A 6,000-nucleotide genomic window follows, 5' to 3' on the forward strand; every position below is an offset into this window, starting at 1 on the left:
AAGCTGGCTTAATAACTATTCTCCAACCATTTGGGTTGGTCTAATAAAAGATATCAAATTCACCCAAGGAACCTTGTCTGCCTATGAAAGACACTGACATTTTAAAATTGCATCTAAAACAAACTTATCCATAACTTTTTGGCCGTATGTAGAGGAAACAAGAGGCGTGTGTGCATGACACTTTAAAGCGGGCTAAATGCTTTTGCACTGCTTTAATGGTGTAGATGTTTGCATGCATCGGTGGTGTATTGTGCATTAATTCCAGCCGCTGTGGGCAATTCAGCAGTGTAAATAATGGACCTTAAATGATTTGGGGCACAGCAAACTAAAACTCCTTTGAGGCATTTTAGTTTGCTGCCCCTACAGCTGTGGAGCAAAGCACCAAGATCTATGCAGCTCCACAGCTCAGGAGGGAGCTCTGCAGGCAGCCTGGCAGCAGCCCAGGAAAGTTGGCTCTGCCCGAGAAAAGCAGCAAGCCTGATCTCCCCCCACCCCACCCCTGGGCCTGCCTACCTGCTTGAGCTGTGTGGGGGCCCGGTGCTTCCCTCCATGGCTGCAGTGCCCCCTGGGACTGCCTGACCTGGGTACCTGTGGGCAGGTGCCGTCTGGGTGGGTGCTGTCACTGCCTCGGAGGGAAGCAGCAGCCCGCCCCGCCCTGCGGCCCAGGGACCACTCCGCCTGCTGGCAGCTTTCCCTCCCCTCCCCGCTGGAGAGGCAGGTAAGTCAGTGGGGTGTGTGCAAGACACAGGGGTTTAATCAGCCCTAAATTGAAGTGATGTTTTTTAAAACCCACCGCTTCAATTTAGGGCCCCTGTTTCATCTACATACTGACAACTGTGGAGCCACATGAGAACTGAATTTGACCCCATGTTGAAAATCCTAAATTCAGCTTGAATAAGATTTACAGTTGATTTTGTTTGCCTTGATTTTTGGGTGCCCACTTTCAGACAGTTGAAAGGGGATCACTTTTCAGAGGGCAAGGGTGCAGTTATTTCTGAAAATCAAATCCTTTTAACGGGCCTTGAGTTGAGCAGAGAAAATTATGACGCATTTTTGAAAATCTTGACCACTGAAGTTACTCATTGTATTTGAGGGGAATTAGGAGAAGACTCACCATTTTATTGTTATGGCAAAAGAAGTGGAGCTGATATGTAATGAAGTTATAAATACCATGAAAATCATTATGGAATAATCTAAGAGTATAGCTATCTTACCTTGTTATTAAGAGACAGACTGTGTTAACTGTTTGGGAGAGTTGCATTTTTCTCACATGCTATAGTGTTTTAATTTGATAGAAGCTGAGGGAAAGAACAAGAAAGGAAGAAACACACTGACGTCCTAGATAAGGCTGTCATGGTACACCCCTAGAAAACAAGGGGCCAAGATGTTAGCTTTCAAGATCCTATCGCCCTACTGTCTCCAGTGAGTTGAAAATTTTGTTTTACTGGAACTCAAAGTTGCCAGGCTGAAGTTTTATAAACAGATAACAAGTGAACTGGAAAGGACAGGAAGTGGAGTACTAGGAACTACCTCTGGCACGTTGGTGAGCTCTGGCGGAGAAGCAATGTGACAGAGGACATCTGTGAGAAATTCTATAGATAGCAATTCTTTCTAGAGTCTCCGCTATGGAAAAGATGGTTATCTACTAGGCATGTTAATGTGTCAATTCTGTTTTATAGCTAATGTTTTCTCTGAAATTCATTTGTTCTAACAAATGCTACCTTGCTTCAAGGATGTTGTTAGTAGACCTGTGCAAAGCACCTAGCATTCACTTCAGATTCAGATTTGGCCGGTTCAGGGGATAGTGATTCGATTTGGTGATTTGAATCACTGTCCCGATTTGATTCGGCCAAATCTGATTCAGAGATTTGGCTTCTGTCAAATCTCTGAATCAGCCAGGCCAGGGCCATCCCCTGTTTTTCTATGAGAGCTTCCAGCACTTGGAAAAAAAAAAGCCCCGGATCAGCAGGTGTTGCTGGGTGGGGGGAGGGGGGCAATCCCCACTACCCCCCAATGCCCCATGCTGCATGGGAGGCTCTTTATGAGCCCCCAGACTCTCCCCTCACTCCCCCAGCCTCCCACAGGTGCTCCGCCTGGGCCAGCTCCAGCCCTTTAAGAAAAAAAACCCAGAAACCCTGCCAGACTTACCGTGTCTGCTGGCGGGGGGCGATCCCCGCTGCCCCCCATTGCCTCTTACCACATGGAGGGCTCTGCAAAAGCCCCGTGAAGCCCTGAGGCCACTGGAGGAGTGGTGAGTCCCACTTTTTCCTTAAAGGGCCGGAGCTGGCTTGGGTGGGGCACCCGGGGGGGAATGGGGGAGCAGGGGGGGTGAGGGGCTTGTAGAAGAGCCCCTCATACAGTGTTGGGCAGTGGGGGACAGCAGGGATGACCCCCCCACACCCGGCAGCACCCATTAAGCACTGGGGCTTTTTTTTAAAGTACCAGGAGCTGGGGCAGGCGGGGCAGCCATGAGAGGGGCTGGGGGAATGGGCAGGGGTCGGGAAGGCTGGTGGAGTGGGGGCTTCAGGGCGGGGCTGTCAGGGGTCCCCGCATGGTCCTCCTTCCCCTTCCCCAGCCCCTCCTCCCTTGCCCCTAGTACTTACCACATTGGAGTGGCTGCAGCTCCCTGCTGCAGTGATTTGGGACTGCCCAAATCATCAAAACTCTCTGAATCTTTTCAAAAGATCTTCAATCTTTTCTGAAGATTCAGAGAGCTTTGAATTGATTCAGACCTTTAGATTGGTCCCCTGATTTGATTTGGATTTGGAGATTCAGCCACCAAATTGGGCCAAATCTCCTCCGAATCAAATCACCAACCGAAGCTTCGCACAGCCCTAGTTGTTAGTCCCTAATTACTACTGACATTGACATGGTGGAAACAGAACAGAATTCATACCAGTTGAGGTCAATCACAGCTGATAATCAGTGGTTTGTGTTAGTGCAGGAAAATCTCTGGTTTCCACCCAAAAAGAGGGTGATGACTAGAGACCTGAGAACTTGCAATCCTGCACTTGGGAGATCAGGCAGGGTTGGAGGTGCAGGTCACCCAGAAAGTATAAACATTAAAAATATGTATTATTTTAGAAAGAAGTTATTTAATGCTGTAACATTTAGCAGTCCTTTCCTTGCTTCTAGCTCAAGGAGAGGAGAGAGATGTATTTGTTAGCCTTCAGCTCAGAAACTGCTTCTACTTTGGGTCTGAACTACACAGAAAAGTCAGTCATTCAAATACAAAGGGCACTGACAGAAGTGACACTTTCTTGTGTTATCGCCCCCCTGAAAGCATTCTATAGCCATGCTCTAACAAAAGTGCATGGCTTCAGAGCACATTAAAAGTGCCTGATTGCATGATAAATGAGCCCTCATTACATGAGGATTAAGGTGAAGGCACTCCAAAGTGGAGCACTTTCATTACCTTCTGTCAGTGTACACCAGGAGCAGGGCTGGGCCTGGCGCTGTCTTCAGGATGGGAGTGGGGGAAAGAAGGGGAGCGAGTTTGATCTGGGTTTGCCCAGCCTGCACTGGAGGGAGGGGGTGATTGGAACCCCCCCCCCCCAAGGTGACAGCACTGGAGCTGGGGGTGGGGGGCATGGGAAAGAGGCTGCAGACACACAGCCAGCTCCAATTTGGAGCTTGATCCCCCAACCTCCTGGACCCAACAGAGAATGTCTGCACATCTGCCAGTGCCCAAATATATAGGTATTCTTCCTTTATGACCATACCGGGAAGCCAGACTAGGGAGAGCATGATGGTCCTTTTTAAACATAAATTTTGGAGCTAGGGATAATATTGTTCTTACTCCTGTAAAAATCCTTGCTTGGTGTAACTAGAAAGATATTTTCTCTGATTTAACCATGATCACATCATAAGCACTTCTGTTTTTCACGGAGCTCTGACTAACACTATAGTATCTAGGCACTGGTTGTGCAGAAGTTTTGCTAGAATAGAAAGTGATGTGGCATAAGTACCTTCATTGACTGTAGTGGTCAAGGACCCACCAATGCTACTGTTACATGAGCCTAGGAAGGGGCAACTGCATAGCACAAATTTAAAAGACTCCTCTGGAATTTCAAATATAAGGAAATAAATTGCTTTATGCTGAGCAATATCACAAGTTTATCCGTAGATGAAACTGTGCCATACCAGGTCCTCAGAGACTCCATAGAATACAATTCAATGCTGATGAACTTTGAGCATAGAAAACAATTGAAGTCCTAAAAGCAGGTAGATATATATTCTGGAGCAGTGGTTCTCCACCTTTTTTAGACTTGAGGAACCCCTCAGCAAAAGCCAGCTCTTAGTTTGCTCTTGTTTTTTTACTACCAAAATTATTAGAGCATTTTTTCTGCTGCTAAGAACTTAGAAAGACCACAACCGGTCAGAATGTTTTTGGCACTATGGATTCCACTTTGAAATCTCTTCAGCACCCTGGCTAAGAATCGCTATGCTAAAAACACAAAGGTATGAACTATGAATTAAAACTAAAGAACTAAAGAGCTATATAAAGAACTATATAATAAACATAAAATGGAGGAGCTGGGGAATTACAGACTGATCATTCTAACCTCAGTACTGGAACTATTATGAAGTGGATCTTTAAGAAGATATTTCTAAGCACCAGAAGGAGAATAAGGTTATCATCAGAAACATCCAGCATGGATTCATCAAGACAAGTCATACCTGATTAGCCTGATTTAATTCAATAACAAGGTGACTGGCTCTGTGGAAAGGGGAAGAGCAGTGAATGTGATTTAGTTTGACTTTAACAAGACTTTTGACATCGTTGCTCATGACATTCTCATCTGTAAGCTAAAAAATACAGTCTAGCTGAAAGAATGGCAAGGTGGATATATATATTGCTAGCTGGATCACTATGCTCAAAGAGTAGTCACCAGTAGCTCAATGTCTAGCTGGAAAGAGGAATTAAATAGGATTCTCCAGGGGTCTTTCTGTACCTGATTTTGTTTAATACCTTTATTAAAGATTTGGATGATAACATTGAATGTATGCTTATCAAATTTACAGATAACACCAAGTTGGGTGGAACTGCAGGTACTCTGAAGGTACGGCTAAGATCCTGAATTACCTGGATAAACTGTAAAAATGGTCTGCAATCAATCAGATGCAATTAAAAAAGGACAATTGCAAGGTCCTGCACTTGGGACAGAATAATTTCATGCACAAATACAGACTGGGAAATGACTGACTAGGCTGCAGTCCTGAGGACACGATCCTGTGGGTTACAGTGGGCCATAAGATGAATATAAGCCAATAGCATGACCTTGTTTCAAAGAAAGTCAAAGGCATACTGGGCTGTATTAAGAGGAGCACCACTTGGAAATGAAGAGGAATGATTCTTTCAGTTTTAATTCAGCACTACTGAGGCCTCACCAGGAGTATTAGGTGCCTGTATATGCACTGGGGTACTGTAATTACAGAGTGTTGGAGCAGACTTGATTAATCGAGTTTGCTGAAGCATGGTAATTACTGCTTTCCAGCCATCTTTTGCAACTCATGTATCATCATCCCTGCACTTCAAAATGGTGGTGGGGGTGTTTTATCTAAAGCTTGTCAAACAAGCTTTAGTTAAAGCGCTGCCACCACCATTTTGAAACATGGGGATTCTGATACATGAGATACTCTGGGTGTTTTAATTAGAGCAACTGTCAAAGCTGCTCTAATTAAAGCACTCCTTCCCTCCCCCCCGCCAACTCCTGGAGCACATGTAAAAATGCCCACTGTGTCCAGTTTGGGCCCTGCTCTTCAAGAAAGATGTAGATGAATTAGGAGAAAGTCTAGCAGAGGGCAACACAAATGATTAGAGGTCTGAGGAAAAATTACCTACAAAGAAAGGAGAAAGAACTGGGATTATTAGTCTGGAAAAGAGAACACAAGGGATTTGATAACAGCCTTCAAATACCTGACAGGTGGTTATAAAAAGAATAATGAAAGATTGTTCTCTGTAGTCACAAGGGACACAACAAGGAACAATGGTCATAA

The sequence above is a fragment of the Alligator mississippiensis genome, chromosome 4 (genome assembly GCF_030867095.1).
Source record: "Alligator mississippiensis isolate rAllMis1 chromosome 4, rAllMis1, whole genome shotgun sequence".
Taxonomy (NCBI): domain Eukaryota; kingdom Metazoa; phylum Chordata; order Crocodylia; family Alligatoridae; genus Alligator; species Alligator mississippiensis.